Raw genomic sequence first — 22165 nt, forward strand, 5'->3', positions numbered from 1 at the left:
GTCCTACCGATTTGGCATGGCTAGTCTATTCCAGTCTAGGCATTTTTTTATAGTCTGATTGAACTGATCAAACATACAGGCTTCTGTTCCCAGAAAAGGAAACAAGCAAGCTCTTTCAGTGGAAGCAGAAATAAATACAGTGCTTTTCTCTCGGTCTTTTTCATACAACATAACGCCTGCCCAGGGATTAAAATTCAATACCTTGGACAAAAAAAAAAAGGCAGTTGATGGATAGGTCATTTCAATGGTATGTTTCCCTGGCTGCATCCCTGCATCGTTGGGTATCATATTATTGTTGCATTAGAGCAATCATTTGTAACTAGTTTGGTTTGTCTCTCAGGAAAATCTGGGTGAAAACGATTGCTATAGTGCAGCTGAACAATCTCCAGTAATGCAGGAATGTCTTGCTCTCCCCCCTCCCGCACCCCGAGTGGGACTTGGTTCTTTGGTTTGCTGCAGCGGCTGCTGCCTGCCCAGCTTTTGCTTTGTGTGCTCCCCCCCTGGGCTCGTAAAAGCAGTCCAGGCCTTTTGCCTTTCTTTGGTTCAGGCGCTGCGTCCAGCAGGCCCCAGGTTGGAATGTCTCTTCCCACCATCCACCTCCCTTGCTCTCTCCGACTCCCTCCCACCAGCTATGGCCTTGGTGTGTAGATAGCAATAACGAGCTTCCTGAGATCTTTGATGTTCCTGTACCATGCACAATTATCTCGTAGATTCCCATAACATGTATTTGACATCTGCTTCCCGGTAGGGGTTATAATTCTGTCTTTGTGAAATTGCTAGCACTTGCAACTTTGCTTTTGTAGGGCCTATACTAACCTGAAGCTTCCAATAAAGTTCCTTGTTTCTACATGACCGTCTGAGCAAGTGATTTTATGGAGTTTGCACAGGGAGGTTGGGAACCCTCACACATGTCACAGCAGTGCCTTCAGCCTTATATGGAACAAGGGTCATCTTTTGCTTGGGACTGGGGTGGCCCCAGTGGAAAAGCAACCCTCCCCCCAATCCCTCAGCCCTCCAGGATTTTTTCCCCTTAATGGCCAATCTGCCCTGGGTGTGTGGATGCAACCCCTCAAATGAAACGGGTTGGATGGACAGATAAAGCACTTCCTCTTGACAAAGGACAGAAGGAGCCCCATGGCATAAGGTGGTAAGCTGCAGTACTGCAGCCCAAGCTCGATCCCAACAAAAGTTGGTTTCAGGTATCCGGCTCAAGGTTGACTGAGCCTTCCATCCTTCCGAGGTCAGTAAAATGAGTACCCAGCTTGCTGGGGGTAAAAAGAAGATGACTGGGGAAGGTGCTGGCAAACCACCCCATAAACAAAAGTCTGCCTAGTAAATGTCAAGATGTGACGTCACCCCATGGGTCGGGAATGACCTGGTGCTTGCACAGGGGACCTTTGCCCTTTTTTACCTTGACAAAGGTCATTAATACAGAGTTTGAAACAGGCCTCGGGGCTTTGTAGAAACACAGCTGTGTGTGTTTGTGTGTAGGGCCAGATATTGACATGCTGAGGCCCTAAACTATGCCAAGTTTAAGAGGCCCCATAGCATTACCTCAAAAAAAAATTATTTTAACATTGAAATGTAGTTTTTTTTGTGTGGAGACCATTCAGAACCTGAGGCCCTAAAATGTATTTTACTTACCTCGTGCATAAACCCAGCTCTGTGCTTGTGTGTGTGTGAGACTTTCCCCAGGGAACACCCTGAAGAACCTCAAACACCATCACTGTAACTACACCATAACTTTCCGTTGCCCAGCAAGTTCCGCTGGGAAAATAGCTTGCACAAGAAGGGTGAACAATTCTGAGCAAAGAGAAGGCTGAAAAACAACCTCATCCAAAGGTTTCATTGAGTGATTCTGGATCTGCTCATAAAACGTACATTATAGCACTACACCAGCGTGGTGTAGTATTTAAGAGCGGTGGTTTGGAGCAGTGGACTCTGATTTGGAGAACCGGGTTTGATTCCCCACTCCTCCACATGAGCAGTGAATGCTAATTTGGTGAACCGGGTTGGTTTCCCCACTCCTACACATGAAGCCAGCTGGGTGGCCTTGGGCTAGTCACAGCTCTCTTAGAGCTCTCTCAGCCCCACCTACCTCACAGGGTGTCTGTTGTGGGGAGGGGAAGGGAAGGTGATTGTAAGCCGGTTTGATTCTTCCTTAAGTGGTAGAGAAAGTCGGCATATAAAATGCCAACTCTTCTTCTTCTTCTTAATGCATAACATTGTAATAGAATAGATATTTGCTGCATTAAACATTTAAGACAGTAGTGGCCAATCCAGTTCACTGCCATTGCTGCCTCCACGTCATGACCCTGGTATTCCTTGGTGGTCTCCCATCCAAATACTTGCCTGGGTCAAACCTGCTAAGCTTCTGAGATCTGACAAGATCAGGCTAGCCTGGGCTATTCAGGCAATAATAAAGGAGAGCAATTGGTTCTTGAGGGAGCTGTCCCTGGGGCTGAGCAAAATCAACCAAGCCTGAAACAGAACCTGGGGGAAGGAAATGAGGCTTAACACCGTCCCATTCTCTTTTATGTTCAGTGGGAATGTGGGCTAATTTTGGAGCCAGGGTGATTTTGGCCCAAATGCCGATAGCCATGGTAGGCTGTTAGTTAGGCATCAATCCTCACTCAAAAGTTAAGGAGGTGTTCTTACAAATGTAGATTCACCCATATTAAAACCTCGTTAACCCAGAGGTTCATGTCTCACGTCTTCATTCCAGGTGCTGCTACAAACAAAAGTAACAAAAATAATTTTCTAACAGTCAGAGGGGTTCCTCAGTGGAAAGGCTTCTTCGGGAGGTGGTGAGCTGTCCATCCATGGAGGTTTTTAAGCAGAGCTAGATGGCCATCTGTCAGCAACGCTGATTCTATGACCTCAGGCAGATCATGAGAGGGAGCGCATCTTGGCCATCTTCTGGGCATGGAGTAGGGGGTCACTGGGAGTGCATGGGGGGACGTAGTTGTGAATTTCCTGCATTGTGCAGGGGATTGGACTAGATGACCCTGGTGGTCCCTTCCAACTCTATGACTCTATGATTCTATACAAAGAATCTATCTGTTTTTTCAATTAGTACCCCACTCTATACCAGCCAAGGCAAGGCTAAGACCTAGGGTTGCCAGCTCCAGGTTGGGAAATACCTGGAGATTTTTTGGGATGGAGTCTGAGGAGGGCAGGCTTTGGAGACAGGAAGGGACTTCAATGCCATACAGTACAATTGCCAAATCAGCCATTTTCTCCAGGGGAACTGATCTCTATTGGCTGGAGATCAGTTGTAATAGCAGGAGATCTCCTGCTAGTACCTGGAGGTTGGCAACCCTACTGGCAACCTTAACCCCAATCCTCTGCTCTGTGCAGTGCAAGGAGGGAGTTATCCTTTCCTTCTCTCTGACTACTGATCCGATCCTACGAAACATCATGCTGAGTTTTCAGGTGTACTTACTGCATGTGCCTCTGCGGCTGGCATCATGATGGAAGACTCCTTTGTAGCTTGAAAGGCTTCTTGGTCCTTTGCCAATGTAACATTGTCAAATTAAAAAGATCTACTTGCGTTGTATGGACTTCCATCTTATAGAAAACAAATCTGCAATCCTCACCTCTCTTTTACTCTGGAAACAGATCATTTTACAAACTGGGGGATATTTAGACATTGGAACAGAGCTGCCATCTTGGCATATGCTGTAAAATGTAACTTCCAGCTTCGCACCATTTTTCTCCCTTGTCTGACCTTCAGCCGGAATAGCTTGTAATATAATGTCCTGCACTTCTTCAAGTCAGTCTATCCTCTTCTCTACCTGAACTCTTTTACCAATATAAGCAAGGAAGATGCTGTTACATGGCTTAGAGGGAAGGGAAGGACCTGCAGACTTAGCCCTGGAAATAAGCCCTCAGTGCCTTTTGCCACTGTGAATTTCTTTTAAAAATGTCATTGCTTTAGGAAGCGATCAGTGCATTTATGCCATCAGCTTTCTTTACAGCAATCCTTATCTTCTTCGAAGGCCTAATTATATGATTGAGATCAAGGGACAATTATTGCCATGCTTACAGAAGAACCTAAAAGCAAAGGGTCCAAAATGAGAGCCAGCATGGTGTGGTGGTTAAGAGCGGTGGTTTGGAGCAGTGGACTCTGATCTGGAGAAGTGGGTTTGATTCCCCACTCCTCCACATGAGTGGCGGATGCTAATCTGGTGAACTGGATTTGTTTCCCCACTCCTATTCACAAAGCCAGCTTGGTGTTCTTGGGCAAGTTACAGCTCTTAAAGCTCTCTCAGCCTCACCTACCTCACAGGGTGTCTGTTGTGGGAAGGGGAAGGGTAGCTGATTGTAAGCCGGTTTGAGTCTCCCTTAAGTGGTAGAGAAAGTTGGCATATAAAAACCAACTCTTCTTCTTCTACATACGCAGAAAAAGCGGAACAACCCTAGCTATATCCCATTTTTATCACCTCATTTTTGTCTATTAATTTTACATACCAATTTCTAACATGTACTCAGATGGTGGATATTTTGCTGGTGGTATGAATGGAACAATATTATTTGTTCCCTGTCTCAGACTGGAACAATATCTCTGAGTTGTATGGTTCCAAAGCTTTTTGAGCCCAATCATTTTTATTTCCTAGTTACACATTTTGGCTAATTCTGAAAAGAAAATCTCTAGTGAAACACTTCTATTCCAGCTACACAAAAATACAATGTAAAAACACTGGTACAAGCTTTTTCAAAGCACAGTCCTGGAGTGTGATCTCCTCTGATCATTTGAACAAAACTTTTTGTCTGTAATTTTTCAAAGCATTGATTGAGTGTAATATTTATAATGCAGAATGTGCCTGTTTTGTGATGGGGGCCCAGAGGAAATAGAAACTTCAATAAGACTGCTCCTTTAAGGTATTTAGTTAATTATTTTCAGCTTTAAAAGAAAACTGTTTACAGGCATGAGATCTGTGAAGCAGACTCACCCAAGACTCTCTGGAATGTATTTGGCCTCTGTGAATATTTTGCTCATGATACTCTGTTGCGGGTAAATTGACAATTTAAAATGAAAGTTAATCAAGGGGCAATAAATCTGGACAAGGTCAGCCATGCAGAAAATTGGTAAGGCACAAGCATTTCATAGGGTATTTTTTATTAGGACTTCAGTTCTATTTGATACAATTTGTTTCTGTCAAGAAAATGGAAGAGTGTGTTCATTGATTGTACGTGTTCACTTAGGACCGAATGATACGAGCGTTCACATTTACGTGCTACTTTATGCTGTGGAGAGTCGTCTGCGAAGTAAAAACATAGCCTGTAAAGATGAAGGAAGCATAAAAGCCGATGAGCTGGCTTTGTGCTAAATTATTAGGAACTGGGAGCTGAAAGGAAATTTTGTCGTATGAAATTGCAGCTTAACAATCCTAGAAACCTAAGACTGGTCCAAAGAAAAGCACGATTAAGGCTGAGCACCTCAAAAAGGGCAGTTAATTCTATGTAAAGGCATAAGCATACTAAGGACCACATTGCATGTCTAGAAATGCTGATAAAGTTTGCAAAGAATGGGCTTATAATATGAGTTTACACTATCCATTGCGCCAGAATGGTGTAGTGGTTAAGAGTGGTGGTTTGGAGAAGTGGACTCTAATCTGGAGAACCGGGTTTGATTCCCCACTCCTCCACATAAGAAGTGGATGTTATCTGGTGAATTGGATTGGTTTCCCCACTTCTACACATGAAGCCATCTGGGTGACCTTGGCCTAGTCACAGCTCTCTCAGCCCCACCTACCTCACAGGGTGTCTGTGGTGGGGAGGGGAAGGTGATTGTAAACCAGTTTGATTCTTCCTTAAGTGGTAAAGAAAGTCCGCATATAAAAACCAACTCTTCTTCTTCTTCTTCTTCTTCTTCTTCTTCTTCTTCTTCTTCTATTACTTGTACAGTGCAATCCTAAGTAGAGTTAGACCCTGCTAAGTCCATTGACTTAGGAAGAAAATAGATTCCTTTGAAATGTGGTGTTGGAGGAGAGTGTTGCAGATACCGTGGACTGCCAAAAAAAAAATATATATATATCCGTGGGTTATTGATCAAGCCTGAACTGACCCTAGAAGCTAAAAGGACTAAACTGAGGCTACTGTACTTTGGTAACATCATGAGACGACAAGAGTCACTGTAAATGACAGTCATGCTAGGAAAAGCTGAGGGCAGCAGGAAAAGAGGAAGACCCAACAAGAGATGGACTGACTCAATAAAGGAAGCCACAGCCCTAAATTTGCAAGATCTGAGCAAGGCTGTCAAAGATAGGACATTTTGGAGGACTTTCATTCATAGGGTCGCCATGAGTCGGAAGCGACTTGATGGCACTTAACACACACACACACAAGTCCATTGACTTCAGTGGAAAGAAGGCTGTAATGCTACTTAGAACAGCACTGTTAAACTCTGACTTTGTTGACTTTTATCTATCTACTTCTTTATAGTAATCATTTCTATGCCACTTTTCCCACTTCAGGGTGCTCACATAAAATTAAATCACAATATAAACAATAATTGCATATTAAAATCACATTTAAAATAATCCACAGAGAGAACCTGTAAATAAGGATCTCTTTATCTGATGCTCGAAAACTAGCATGGCCTGGGATAACTGAGTAATTGTGGCGAGGGTATCCCATAATCAAGTAGGCACCCTCTTTGTTTGTTGGTTCAAGAACATCTTCCAAAGCAGTTTCCAGTGGGAAGCCATGTTGGTCTGCAGTAGAATAGCAAGAGTCCAGTAGCACCTTAAAGCCCTCACCTAGATAGCTGAAATTGGCCGTCTTGTCAGATCTTGGAAGTTAAGCAAGATTGGCCCTGGTCAGTACTTCGATGGGAGACCACCAAGGAAATCCAGGGTTGCTCCACAGAGGCAGGCAATGGCAAACCACCTCTGTTTGTCTCTTGCCTTGAAAACTCCATGAGGGCTTGCACAAGTCAACCCTGACTTGACCATTCTTTCTATCACCAGAAACCAGAGTGTGGATCTGAGAATGTTATATGCATGCCACGCCTTGTTTTTCACTGTGTCCTGAACTTTCATCTGGACACTAGATTTTCAGACTCACAGTATGATTTGTATGGATACATTATATTCAAGGCCAGATTAAGACATATTGATGCCCTTGGCGATGTCAAGTTTAAGAGGTCCCACAAGTGTGTTATGTGCCTTTGAGCTGTTTCCAAGTTATGGCCCCCTACAAATTAAGGACCTTGAAAATGCCCTGTCAACAACCTTGCTCAGGTCTTGCAAACTCAAGGCTGTGAGCCCCATAGCATTGCCAAAAAAGTGGACATTTTAGTAATTTTTGTATTTAGAGGGCCTTCATAATCTGAATCCTTAACCTGTAGCTTACTTATCTTGTGCATAAAGCCAGTTCTGATCGCTTAACATCCTTAAAAAAAACAAATTCTGGAGCAGGAAGAAGATAGGGAGGAGTGAAACATGGGAAATTGCTAAAAACACTATCATGAAGGATAGGGCTATCCATGGCTAATGGTCAAAATGAATACTAGTCATGATGCATACCTATTCTCTCTAGTAACAGAGGAACATGCCTATTATATTAGATGCTGTGGAACACAGGCAGGATAATGCTGCAATTGTCTTGCTTGTGGGCTTCCTAGAGGCACCTGGTTGGCCACTGTGTGAACAGACTGCTGGACTCGATGGACCTTGGTCTGATTCAGCATGGCTTTTCTTATGTTCTTATGCTTGATAATGTTTTCTTGTTCTGGTCCTTCCATGAATCTGGAGAGTCAACGTTCTGGCCTTTGGCCAGTGTTCTACAACCCTGAAGTGGGCTGTTGTGTACTTGGTTCCTGCTGTTGAAAATCCCAAATTACAACTATGGCTGGCTAGAAGTCAGCAAGTCTTTAAGAAAAATGTAGAAAAGCTGGAACATGTACAAAGGAAGGCAACAAAGATGGTGTGGGGTCTGGACCAAGTCCTATACGAAAGGTTGAAGGAGCTGGGTATGTTTAGCCTGAAGAGGAGAAGACTGAGAGGGGATATGATAACCATCAAGTACCTGAAGGACTGTCACATAGGGGATGGTGCCGAGTTCTTTTCTGTTGCCTCAGAAGGTTGGACCAGAACCAATGGGTTGAAATTAAATCAAAAGAGTTCCCGGCTAGATATTAGGAAGATTTTTCTAACAGAGCAGTTCCTCGGTGGAACAGGCTTCCTCGGGTGATGGTAAGCTCTCCTTCCCTGGAGGTTTTTAAGCAGAGGCTAGATGGCCATCTGTCAGCAATGCTGATTCTATGACCTTAAGCAGATGATGAGAGAGAGGGCATCTTGGCCATCTTCTGGGCATGGAGTAGGGGTCACTGGGAGGGGGGGAGGTAGTTGTGAATTTCCTGTATTGTGCGGAAGGTTAGACTAGATGACCCTGGTAGTCCCTTCCAACTCTATGATTCTATGATTCTAAGGCCGGGTACTTGCTAAGGCCCTGATGGTGACTAGAAGCTGCTAGATAAAATCTTCAAGCAAAAATAACTGCATGGTGATTGTTCCTTTCTCCATATGCCAAGTTTTCACGACAACGGTAAATGATTGCCTGGGTTCTACCATGATAGATTGCCGTTTGAGGGCTCATATAATAGAATGGTCACTCACAGGGAAAAAAAATCCCAACTAAGTAGAAAATTAAATGTCACAGAGAAGGACCCCAATCTAATCTTCTCATTGACACCTAATTTTCTGTGTGTAAAATTTCTTTTATTGTATGGAGGAACATTCACGTAAATGCTACAGTGAGTCTGCCCATGCAGTCAGTCTAGGTGGGAACGAGGGTTGTCAGGCTGAACTTGGCAGCCAGTGAGAGAGTTAGGAATGGGGACATGGTGGAGTGTACAGTATCCAACATGATGACATCACTTCCTGGGAAAACACGGAAATGACTGCAGGTAGCTCTAAGAACTGCTGGAAACTCTGTGGAGAAACCATAGAGCTTCTAGCAGTTCCTACTTGCTTGGGTTTTCCCAAGAAGTGATGTAAGGATGCATGCAGTGCCTCTATTCTTAAAATTTTCCCAGTGGGCAATGGGAACTCAGAGCAGGGGATTCTCCACTCTCCCTAACTGGGCTCTAGCATTATCTAGTGTTAACTAGGCTTATGCAAGCTACTACTGAATACATAAAGCTACTTTATAAGGAGTCAGGACATTGGTCCATGTAACTCAGTATTTTCTGCTCTGATTCGGTCTCAAGAAAAGTTCTTAACAATCCCCACATGTGTAAGATTGATTTTAACTGGAGATGCCAGGGATTGAATCTGGGTATCTTCTGCCCATAAAGGGCATAGTTGGAAGGCACATGATGTATCTAAACAACATTGCTTGTAATTAAGGAGGGCTGGTTAGTGTTTGCATAGGAGACCTCCTGAGAACTCTAGACACATTTCTTGAGCTTCATGATGGAAGAAAGGTGAGATGGATATGAAATAAATAAAGGAAGTGCCGTACCACTAAGCCAGGGTCCCACTGTTCTACATTAAGGCAGACTCTAAAGAAATACCCGAAAGATTGTGGAGAAGAGTTTGGCATGTTTCCTGGGCAGCACAGCTATGAAGAATGATGAAGATGCTCTTTAGTTATACCACATTGGAAAGTGGAAATTGGAAATTAGGTTGAAAAGAAAATAGATTTGGCATATGGGTCTCAAGATTTGCACAAGTCATCTGGACGGTTTGTGTACCCAATCTGTTTCTGAGTCCCGTCCCATCCATCATTAATTAAGAGTTATTACTAATTTTTATTTTTATTTTTCCATCTTCTGGGTCACTGGGAGTGTGTGGGGGGCTGGTGGGAATTTCCTGCATTGTGCAGGGGGTTGGACTAGATGACCCTGGTGGTCCCTTCCAACTCTATGCTTCTATGATTCAATGCTCTCTAGTTTGGAATCCTGAAGATCCTCAAGGCAGCCTTACCCAAGATAGAGTCTTCTTATGAACAGCCCCAGGCAAACTGTCAGCAACAGCGCCAATTTGTCTCAAGTGTGGACATGCAGAGATGACAGCAGGATACAGCAGGATACAGGATGGGATTTTTCAGTTTGGGGAAACATGAAGGCACTCTCGAATGCAGCTAGAGACAAAGCATGAAAGTCTTCTCCTACCCTTAATCCTTTTTGGATTGGGACATGTGTGTTTATGGGATCAATAAATTTCTAGTGTGTCACTTCTTTGGGAAGAAGAGGAGCCTAAAAATGAAGTGCATTGTATTAATCTCTTCATTTTCAAGTGTGTAGGTTCCTTCTTATCAAGTCTTCTTCTTCTTCTTCTTCTTCTTCTTCTTCTTCTTCTTCTTCTTCTTCTTCATCTTATTATTATTATTATTGTTGTTATTATTATTATTTAAAGTAACAAGGGGGAGGGAAAAACAGAAAAAGGTAAAATAAAATTACATATATTTCTTCCTTGGCACCCGGATTATGTTACAGTAAACTCACTAGTACATTACAAACTCGCCACAAAAAATAATATTCAATATTTTCCGCATTTCTTATCCTATCTTTTTTTCTTTCTCTTCTTACTTCTTATCTTCATTTCTTCTTTTTTTACTACATAAACGTATAGTCCAAATTGAATAATAAAAACATAATAACCCAATAAAACATGCCTATCTATGTAAAATTACAAATAATTATTTATGATGTCATTTACTATCTTTATTACTATGTATTTCTATTAACCCTAATATCATTTTGAAATAGACATAATCTTATCAAGTATTCTTGTTTCACCTCGGATGAAGAATAGCATGATAAATTCATTTCTTTTGTTTTATTTTCTTTATAAAAGGGTGCTCGCCCTGCAGCGTGAATCAGCATTTTCATATGCCGCGAGCATGCTCATTTGAATTTTATCATTGATCTCGCCTGCTCGATGGCTCACTGTGCTATTACATAATTCCTCGTGTGCTATAAATGCCCTGACAACTGCTGCACGCTTTTTATTTCTCTCCACTGAGAGAGTTGGAAGTAAAATACTAACCTAGGCACTAACCTACGCAGATCACCATGCTAATCCGTAATTTTATTTTAGAGATAGAAACAGAATGAAGTAGTCGGCACATAGTTAAGGAGCAGAACTGCCTTTGTGGTAAATTAAAGTATATGGTCCCATTCACTGTCCAGTTTGTCAATCCAATGTTGATGTAAAGGAACAATGGAACTTAAGGAGGAAGGAGAGGGTTAGAGCTCAGCAAAGGGTCTCAGAAGGTAGAGTCTGCTACCTGAAGACAGAACTTAAGTATTAGAATAACTTACTCAGTGCATGACTGGGCCCAGCTCTTAGAGAAATTGTGAAAACCAGGCAAGAGATTCACCCAATGGTAATAGCAAGACTTCACTACTGTAATGCAATCTACATAGGTCACCCCTTGAAGACAACTAGGAGACACCAGTTGGTACAGAATGCTAGGATTGCCAGCTTCAGGTTGGGAAAGTCCTAGAGATTTGGGGATGGAGCCTGCGGAGGACAGGGACCTCAGTGAAGTAGAATTCTATAGAGTCCACCTGCCAAAGCATCCATTTTCTCCAGGGCAACTGATCTCTGTAGTCTGGAGATGAGCTCTAATTCCAAAAGATTCCCTGGTCCCACTTGGAGGCCGGAGTGGCAAACCACAGCAGAATGACTCTTGCTTTGAAAACCCATGACTTAATGGCAAAAAAAAAAGTTGGAGAAACACCATTTAGGTGCCAGGGCATTATTCTATAAGTTGTAACAATTGTGTAACTTATAGAATAATGCCTTGGCACCTAAATGGTGTATCTCCACCTTTTTTTTCCTTTCTTTTTTTTGCCATTAAGTCATGGGTTTTCAAAGCAAGAGTCATTCTGTTGTGGTTTGCCACTCCCTGACTCTGGGTCACTACCCTCCCTGGGGAGGGGTTGTGGCTCAGTGGTAGAGCATCTGCTTGATATGCAGAAGATCCCAGGTTCAATCCCTGGCATCTCCAGTTAAAGGAACCAGGCAAGTAGGTGATGTGAAAGACCCTGGAGAGCCGCTGCCTGTCTGAGTAGACAGTACTGATTTCAATGGACCAAGGGTCTGATTCAGTATAAGGCAGCTTCATGTGTTCATGTGTTGTGTTCAATTCCTTGGAGGCCTCCCATCCAAATACTAGCCAGGGTCAGAGCAGAGAGAGTGTGACTGGCACCCAGCAAGCTTCCATGGCATGAGTGGGGATTTGAACCTGGGTTTCCCAGGTCCTAGCCTGACACCTTAACCACTACACCACGCTGGCTGTCATCCCCAACACAGGAATCTCTAAATTATGAAATATCAACAATGTTCCAAGGACAGGGCATGCAAAAGTGTTATGCAATGCAAAATATGTGTTCATTTGCTGGAACGGAAATATTCTTCCATGACCATGAGGGGGGAGGGGATGGGGACCCAGTCATTTTGTCCTGTCTTCTTTCCCATCTGCTTTTGCCTGCTGGATTTGACCCTGTGAGGATAACGAGGCATTCATCCCAGCCACATTTTCTGGACTTAAGATGGCACATATGTGTCCATCTTAAGTAGGCTGCCTGGTACATTTTCTTCCAGCTGTGTCGGAGCAGAAGCTGCAGCTGATGATCTGGAGACAGCTTTGGGATTATGCAGCCATGCAAATGATTTTGATTGCAGGTTGCCAAACTTCTCCTTTCAGCTAGCTGACGATCCCCACTTTTTTTGTCTTGTATAGCAGGGGAATAAGAAAAAAAAAATTCCAGCTCTCACATAGGGTTCCGAAAAGAATATGCCCTGACCTCTCATTAGTGTGTTGTCTGCAAGAACATTGTGTTTCCTTTGCAGGCCACAGGTGAGATTGTTTATTCTCTTCATCCAACCAGCTCAAGAAGTGAACTAAACAAATGGTTTATTTTATAAGGGCTTTTCCCCCCCTCCGTACCGAGAGAAAGTATGAGCGAGGGAGATGTTGCCTTCCCAGCTTTTCAAAAGCAACCGACTAATAGGGACTTGGTTAAGCTTACTAAGAAGTAGCTATCGATATGGCACAGAGAGAAAGAGATGCGCCAATTAGTGGCCCATGTGGAAGACTAAAAGCATACCTAGCTGTGATTTCATTGATTTCTTTTCCCACTCTTTCATCTCACCATCAGCTTCCCCATTATTGCTTTAACAGGCCTTGGATTTTGTGGCAAGGCTGATTTTAGCTGGGGAGTCCAGTTAAGTCCCAGTGATACGCAGGCTCAGCAGAGCCCATTTAAAAGCAGCACAGTTAGGGAGTGAACTTTTTATTCACCAAACACAGATGCTTCCAGGACTTCACTGTGGAAATTACTTAGCATTTTTTTTAACCTGGCAAATGATAAACAGTCCAGTATCAGTAGGAGAACATGACTTAGGACACAGACTCACATACTTATAACATCGGACAGTAGGTACTATACACAGTAGTGTAGTCCGTAGTCCCTATCATTTTACCAAAGCATATTTCTCATGTATTTTATTTCATCACAGCCCTAATTACCTGAGGGGGTCAGCAAGGGTCCTCAAGATGGTGGGAAGCCTAATGTCCTTCATGATCTCTGCCTTCCCAACCAGCATTACCTCAGCCTTGTCAGGATTTAGTTTCGATTTGTTCACTGTTAGCCATTTAACCACAGCTGACAGGCAGTGATTCAGGCAGGGTTGCCAACTAGGGGTGTGCAAAAAAAAATGGTTTGGTAAAATTCGGGTTCGGGTTTATTGGGCCAATTTTTTTCGGGAAACCTGAAATAAGCTGAACTCCCATACTGGTAAATATGGGAATTCGGATGATTTTCAGGATTTTCAGCCCCCAGACTTGCAGGGTAGATTTCTGGCACTCTCCTTGCAAGAATCCCCAAGTTTGGTGAAGATTGGGACAGGAAGTCTAAGGTTATGGGGTCTGGAAGAGGTTACCCCCTCCCACCTCCATAGACAAACATTGGAAGGTAAGAGATACTCTGTTCATTTGCTAATTGGCTAATGCTTGTCTATGGAGGAAGGAGGGGTGACCTCTCCAGAGCCCATAACACCGGACCCCCTGACCCAACCTTAACCAAACTTTGGTGTTCACTCAAGGAGAGTCCTGAAAGCTATCCTGAAAATTTGGGACCTCTACCCCCAAAAATGACCCCACAGGAGCTTCACAAAAAATCCCCATAGACTTTAGTGGTGGGAATTTTCTATTAGCAGACTTCCGCAGGATTGCGTCTATGTAGCGAAATTCGACTAATGGAGAATTCCCACCACAAAAGTGTATGGGGATTTTTGCAAAGCTCCTGTGGGGTCATTTTTGGGAGTAGAGGTCCCAAATTTTCAGGGTAACTTTCAGGGACTCTCCTTGCATGAACGCCAAAGTTTGGTGAAGATTGGGTCAGGGGTCTGGAGTTATGTGCTCTGGAGAGGTCACCCTTCCCCCCTCCATAGACAAGCATTAGCCAGTTAGCTAACAGAGAATCTCTTACCTTCCAATGCTTGTGTATGGAGGCGAGAGGGGGCAACCTCTTCCAGACCCCATAACTTCAGACCCCGACCCAATCTTCACCAGACTTGGGGGTTCTTGCAAGGAGAGTCCCTGAAAGCTACCCTACAAATTTGGGGGCTCTACAAAATGCCCATCCAGGAGCTTCTCAAAGCCTGGGGAGAACCCAAAATAGCCAGATAATTACCCCCCTTTTTTCCAGGAATGGCCAATTTGGCTTTGGCTTTCCCCCCAGGTTTTGGAATTTGGTAAACCCGAACCTGAAATTTACCAAAATGGCTTTTTCCAGCTTATTTTCGGTTCAGGTTTATTGATATTCACAGCCCTATTGCTATCCTCCAGGTAGTAGCTGGAGATCTCCCACTATTACAACTGATCTCCAGCCAATGGAGTTCAGCTCATCTGGAGAAAATGGCAGCTTTGGCAATTGGACTGAATGGCCTTAAAATCCCTCCCCTCCCCAAACCCTGCCCTCCTCATACTCAGTCCCAAAAATCTCCAGGTATAGCTGGAGATATATAGCTGGATGTCAGCAGCATCCCACATATAGCTGGATGTCAGCAGCATATTGATGACTGCAGCCCCAAAGCTACAAATGGTTTGTCCTAAGTGCTTTACATAGAGATTGAAAAGCATGGGGGATAGGATGGCATCCTGTGGAACCCCACAGGATAGGTACAACACTGATAACAACTGGCCTCCAATGGTACCCCTTTGAGAATGGTCGATGAGGAATGATTTGAACCAGTCCAACACACATCTCCTGATACCTGCTTCTGTTTCCAAATGTCTCAGCAATATGGCATGGTCCACTGTATCAATGGCTGAGGATAAATCCAGTAAGAGCAACAAAGAACCATGGGTTTTGTCCCCTTTCAGATGGAGGATAACTATAGCCACCCTGGCCATCTCTGTTCCATAGCCTGGCCTGAAACGAGAAAGAAGAGGGTCCAGGGCAGATGAGTTATCAAAGAAACCCTGGAGCTGGACTGCTATTGCTGTCTCAATCTGTCACAGATATGGCCAAGAATATAGGGGGCTTGTTGCTGGAATTGACCGAAAACATCATGGAGGATGTCTCTGCAAACCAGAGACTGGGCTGGTGTCACCTCTCAGCTAAACAAGCCAGAAGGGAGTTTACAGACTCAGAATAGACCAGCCTTAGAGAGGAGCAAGAAACAAAGAAGGAAACAGTTGTATGGCTTTCTGTAGATTAGAAGCCGTCTAACCCAGGGATGTCAAACATAAGGCCCATGGGCCGTATCCAGCCCCTTGAGAACTCTTATCTGGCCCGCAAGCCAACTGAGGCAGCCCCCCCACACACACACACACACTGTTGATCTGGGTTTGCGAGGCATGGCCCTGCCTGAACAAGTGACATTTATGTCGTATCTTGCCCTCATAACAATTGAGTTCAACACCCTTGGACTACTAACCCATATCAATAGATATGTGTAGAGGCCCAGGTACAGAAGCATCAGAGAATGACAAGATCGTTCAACTTCACAGAAGTGCAGATAGTGTTCAAAGATGGCATGTTTTGCTTGAGGGCCAAAGGATATTTATATGTATGAGAATATTGTAATCTTTATTTTTAAATTTTTTTTTGTTAAGACAAAAAAGTAGCAAGAACGAATTAACAATTTCTATATATTTCCAGTATGGATAACTTTGTATGGTGTTTAAAGTTATAAAATAATAAGTTAGCCAAGAATATGTGCCCTTATCAAGTGGGACAGCTAGCTATTTTTAAAAGATGGTTTTTAAAACCTATACATATGGGAAGCAGAATTGATTGGGGACTTCGTCTTAGAAGGGGCTCCTTGCTTGCAATCTGCCTGTCTTAGGGTAAGACTCATGTCATTGCTCCCCTTTAATTATTGTTGTAACAGTAATGGATTTAGTCAGTGTTAAAAATGTAATAGTCATGCTGTAATAAAAGATTAAAATGGAAGCAGAGATACTCTAATAGTATCAATATTAGACCGCCTCTCCCAAAACACCTCTCAAAGAGAGTTACGCTCATCTAGTAACAACTTACTAGTGGTCCCTGGCCCAAGAAGTATCCAGCTGTCCTTGACTAGAGCCAGAGATTTTTCAACTCTGGCTCCGGTAGGGTTGCCAGGTGGGAGGATTTTGGGGTGGGTTAAAAGATACAGCATATAAAAGTATGGGATATATAATTCTTAAATAAATAAATAAATTAGCGAAAAACCTCAGATTAATATAACATTCTCCATTTTAGGTTAAATTGCCAAGCCCCACTTTGACGAATCTTGTATATTGTAGCACCGCATTTAGCTACTTGTTTCATCAGCCACTGCAGGTCTGAGTAGACGATACCGACTTGGATGGACCAAGGGTCTGATTCAGTATAAGGCAGCTTCATGTGTTCATGTGAAGAAAAGAGATCAGGGAGGGAACAGGCAGGAAGAGTAAGAATTCACAAGCCTAAGTGCAACGGCTAGTCTCCTAGAAGGCAAGCTGAACAAAAAAGAAGGACCTCTCAGTGTGGAACAGAGGGCTTTCTAACCATGAAAAATCTGTTGGAACAGGCCTTTTGCCCATAATGGATTCTTAATACTTTTTTCTGTCATTAATAATCCCCTTCATCATATTTAACAGTGCGTTCATTCCTCAAGGAGAAAAAGTAATATTTTACAGCTGTGGAGGAACAGTGTCATCGGCGCTCTGAAAGACAGGTGAAATATCAAGGCCACTCTGACACCGAAGCCAGTGGCTCAGCAGGTTTTGAATTTCTACATACTAACCTGGCGTACCCTCCTTTTGGATGCGCACCTTAACGTGGTGAGGGGGGTTTGTGTGTGTCAGTGAAGCTGGGAGCAATACCGTATGGGGTCTTGACTCTGACAAGAAACGAGACTCCCAGCAGAGTCACTCAAGATGGAATGGGCACAGCTGAGACACCAGGTGGAGATGCATCCACCCCCTTAAGGGATCAATGGCCACATCTGCAGAAGAGAACAGGCAGTTCCAATAGTGATGGGGACAGATGAATCCTTGAAGGCTAGCTACTGGGCAGCAGCAGTAGTGGAAAGTGACACTGGCGGAGGATCTTTTGTAGACAACTGCAGTGCCACTACAGCTAACCCTGGCTAGTACTGCGCAGAAGGCGGCACCGGTAAACCATTTCTGACCAACCTTTACCTTGAAAACCCTATGATGAGACAATCCAAAATGACACTTTGGAGGACATTGATTCATAGGGTCACCATGAGTCAGAAACGACTTGACGGCACTTAACACACACACACACACACACACACACAACCTGGCATAATGGAGAGACCTCCAAATGCATACGTTTTTCTGGGCAAAAAGCAACTGTCCTGGCTTCTTCCACTGGACGTGTATTTGCACAATTTGTATCTGAAAATTGAAAGGAATTCTGACATTATTTGTTATTGAAGAAAAAGGAATTTCTTTGTTGCTGTGATATGTTCCACTGTAACATGGTTATCACGTTCTGGCTTTTTAAACCAAGTCACTGAAATGACTGGAGAATGACTAGGAAAGCAATCCTAAACAGATCTACTTAAAATCCTAGTCAGGTCTATTAAATGGAGTTTACTCCCAGGCAAGTGTTCTTAGGATTATGCTATAAGGATGGTTTAGAATTTCTCTCCTTCACTTCTTTGATCTGCAAATATCTACTTTGATTTCACTTTTCCAACCTGCAACTTGAACCTGGGATTCTTTACTTTTATGCCAGATTTCCCCCCGCCCTGCAAAATATGTGTGTATGTCAATATTATCTGTGTTCCAATAAGCATTAAGTTGGATCCCCTGAATTAATCCATTCTGCTAGTGATGACAGGCTGTGCATATGACACATGAACACACATGAAGCTGCCTTATACAGAATCAGACCATTGGTCCATCAAGGTCAATTTTGTCTACTCAGACTGGCAGCTGCTCTCCAGGGTCTCAGACAGAGGTCCTTCACATCACCTCCTACCAGATGCTTTTAACTGGAGATACTGGGGATTGAACCTGGGACCTTCTGTATGCCAAGCAGATACTCTACCATTGAGACATGGCCCCTCCCCATTAAAAAAAACTGGGATATATTCTCAAATAAATGAAACTGAACAAATGAAGCCGCCCTTATACTGAATCAGATTTTGGTCCATCAAGGTCAGTATTGTCTACTCAGACTGGCAGTGGCTCTCCAGGGTCTCAGGTGGAGGTTGTTCACAACACCTCTTAACTGATTCTTTTAGCTGGAGGTGTCGTGGGTTGAACCTGGGACCTTCTACATACCAAGCAGATGCTCTGCCGCTGAGCCACAGTTCCTCCCTAAACACCTGAAGCGGGTCAGTGCCTTTCAAGTGACTATGCTCTTAGAAATAACCCCTTCCTGAGAAGTGGTATGTTATCTTATTCAGTTAGTCACCTACTAAGCAGGACTCAACTACTTTAGTCACTTAAAAAGTAAGTCTTTTTATTGATGTGCTCCAATGTAATTGTGTATATATATGTGTATATGCAAGTTTTACAAAGTCAAAATTCAGTAACAATGTATACAGTAAAGCAAGCAAGTTCTACATACTATTCAGTTATAAAATCCAACACTTAAAATATAACAGTTAAAGAAGTCTGATTTAGTTCAAAGTATCTAATTCACATTCTAGAATAATATATTTAAATCCATACATACCAATACCATCTTCTGAGACCCTCTGAGTGCCTCTTCCTTTTCTGAAACCAGCTTGAACATCAGGCATTTCTCATTCCATATATGGTAACAGCCTTTGCTGTAAGATTTTGAGCATCACTTTACTTGCATGATAAATTAATGCAATGGTCCTATAGTTGTTGCAATCTTTGATGTCTCCTTTCTTGGGAATTGGAATGTAAATGGATCGTTTCCAGTCTGTGGGAGATTGTTTTGTTTTCCATATCTGTTGGCATATTCTTGTCAAGATTTTGATGGACTCCGTTTCTGTGGCTTGGAATAGCTCTATTGATATCCCATCTGCTCCTGGTGATTTGTTTCTCCCGATTGCTCTCAATGCAGCTTTCACTTCACTTTCTAAAACTGTAGGTTCTTCTTCAAAAGATTCTTCTTGGAAAGAATCTTTTATCCTTTCATCTCTTCTGTATAGTTCTTCAGTGTATTGTTCCCACCTTTTCTTTATTTTGTCCTGTTCAGTTAATGTATTTCCATGCTGATCTTTCAGCATGCCTAACCATGCTTTAAATTTCCCTTTGATTTCTTGGATCTTGTGGAACAGCTCTCTTGTTCTTCCTTTTTTGTTCTCTTCTATTTCTTTACACTGGTTATTATAATAGATCTCTTTGTCTCTACGTGCTAGTCGCTGGAACGTTGCACTTAGACTTTTGATTCTATTTCCGTCACCTTCTACTTCTGCTTCTCGTCTATCTCTGGCAATTTTAAGGGTTCCCTCAGACATCCATCAAGGTTTTTCATTTCTTTTGGCTACAGGAATAGTCTTTGCACATTCTTCCTTGATAATATCTCTAGTTTCCACCCATAGTTCTTCAGGTTTACATTCACTTGAACTTAATAATGCAAATCTGTTCCTTACATGGTCTTCAAACTCTTCCGAAATATTGCTTAGATTGTATTTTGGTGCTATGAATGTTTTGGTGTTTTTCTTAAGCTTTATCTTGATTTTCGATATTACCAATTCATGATCTGTACCACAGTCGGCTCTTGGTCTTGTTTTGGCTGAGAGAATAGAGCTTCTCCATCTTCTGCTTCCAATTATATAATCTATTTGATTTTTATACTGGCCGTCTGGTGGTGTCCATGTATACAATCGTCTATTTGGTTGCCTGAAACATTACACCTTAGTCAGCATTATAAGTATAGAGGGTGGAGAGCATTTCTGCACTTGAAGTCATTGGAAGGGCAGGAAGTGCGGCGAACACTCTGCTCTGTAGCTTAAAATATGTAAAAAGTTCTGTGAAGGCTTTGCTCTTTTCCATTGAAAAGGCTGGGGAAGGTCATGAAAAAAGGGCGAAAAGTGCAGCGAGCAAATCTGCACTAACACTGAAATCTCTGACAGAATAATTCAGAAGCATAAGCCTCTGGCAAAGAATATCCAGGCTTTCTTTCCTTTTAAAAGGAAAATGAAGCCTCTGCTTTATATTTTGTAGTTTGTATGTGTAGCTTGGTTTTACATTGAATATTTCTGTATAGGTACAACACTAATTCCATAGCTCATGTGCTCTAATATGTCAAAGCCTGTAACACACCCAGTGGAGTCTTCTTTTGAGGATCCTTACACTGTCATCCTAAGCAGAGTTTTGACTTCAATGGATTTAGAAAGGTTTAACTTCACTTAGGATGGCACTGTTGTCCTAGCAGAACACACCGATTTTACTCCACATAAGCTCTTTGTGCTAGCAGGATGAATTCTGAGGATCCAACACATTATATGTATATGTACACCTTATATGTGTATTTTCTGTATTCTACATATACTACAAAAATACATATACTTAAGTACATTCTACATATACTACATAAGTATGGGTATCTGAAGGACTGTTTTCTCCCATATGTTCCTGCCCAGGAATTAAGATCACAGGGAAAGGCCCTCCTGACTGATGCTCCTTTGGTGGGTACATGAGAGAGGGCCTTTTCAGTGGCAGCCCCACTGTTAAGGAACAACCTCCCCATGGACCTGGGCCTGCACCCCCACACACACCTTTGATCTTTAGGAGGCAGCTGAAGACTGTTTTATTTAGGACTGCATTTAATTAATTTATATATATATGTGTGTGTGTGTGTGTGTGTGTGTGTGTGTGTGTATAATTATTATTAGCTGCCTTTCATCCTAAGGAGCTCAAGGTGGCTTACAATATTAACAAAGTGTGTGTTTGTGTGTATGTAACACTTTGTTAATATTGTAAGCCACCTTGAGCTCCTTAGGATGAAAGGCAGCTAATAAATATTTTAAACAAATAAGATAAAATGCATATTAAAAATGGATAATATATTTGAACACTACAAATCAATCTTCAGAGCCAAGAGCAAAATGTAGAGAACAAAAGTGTTAACTTGCTTCATGAGATCATTTTGCTGTAACTTATTTGTCTTTCATAAAGTTCCTAAGGTGATAGAGCAGAATTCATTGGTTCTTGTAGGTTATCCGGGCTGTGTAACCGTGGTCTTGGAATTTTCTTTCCTGACGTTTCGCCAGCAACTGTGGCAGGCATCTTCAGAGTAGTAACACTGAAGGACAGTGTCTCTCAGTGTCAAGGGTGTAGAAAGAGTAATATATAGTCAGAAAGGGGTTGGGTTTGAGCTGAGTATTGTCCTGCAAAAGTATTGTCCTGTAAGTATCAAGATAATGTGCTAATGAGGATATGGTATGTTAATATGGAACCATTGTATCCTGAAGTGATCTGTTAATGTGTGTAATCCAAAACTAATCTGTATGGCTATTGTTGAATGTTGTCTTTGTCTGGAGGTTTTTCAGGGCAGGAAGCCAAGCTATGGGAAGTCCACTCAGTCCAGTAATAGCAAACTTTTACATGGAATATTTTGAAAAGACAGCATTAGAATCAGCACCTTACAAACCTACAGTCTGGTTCAGGTTCGTAGATGATACATTTACCATTTGGAGCCATGGTGAAGAAAAATTAATGGACTTTCTAAACCATCTTAATAATATCCATCCAAACATTCAGTTTACCATGG

General features: G+C 42.6%; 1 non-coding gene across 1 annotated transcript; it reads left to right on the forward strand.

Moving 5' to 3' along the window:
• The first annotated feature begins 11895 nt into the window (after positions 1-11895).
• On the forward strand, positions 11896-11967 carry TRNAI-GAU (transfer RNA isoleucine (anticodon GAU)). Its single transcript has one exon. It is a non-coding gene; the product is annotated as a tRNA-Ile (tRNA).
• Positions 11968-22165: the final 10198 nt, after the last annotated feature.

This window comes from Euleptes europaea, chromosome 2 (assembly GCF_029931775.1).
Source record: "Euleptes europaea isolate rEulEur1 chromosome 2, rEulEur1.hap1, whole genome shotgun sequence".
In the NCBI taxonomy this organism is placed as follows: Eukaryota; Metazoa; Chordata; class Lepidosauria; order Squamata; family Sphaerodactylidae; genus Euleptes; species Euleptes europaea.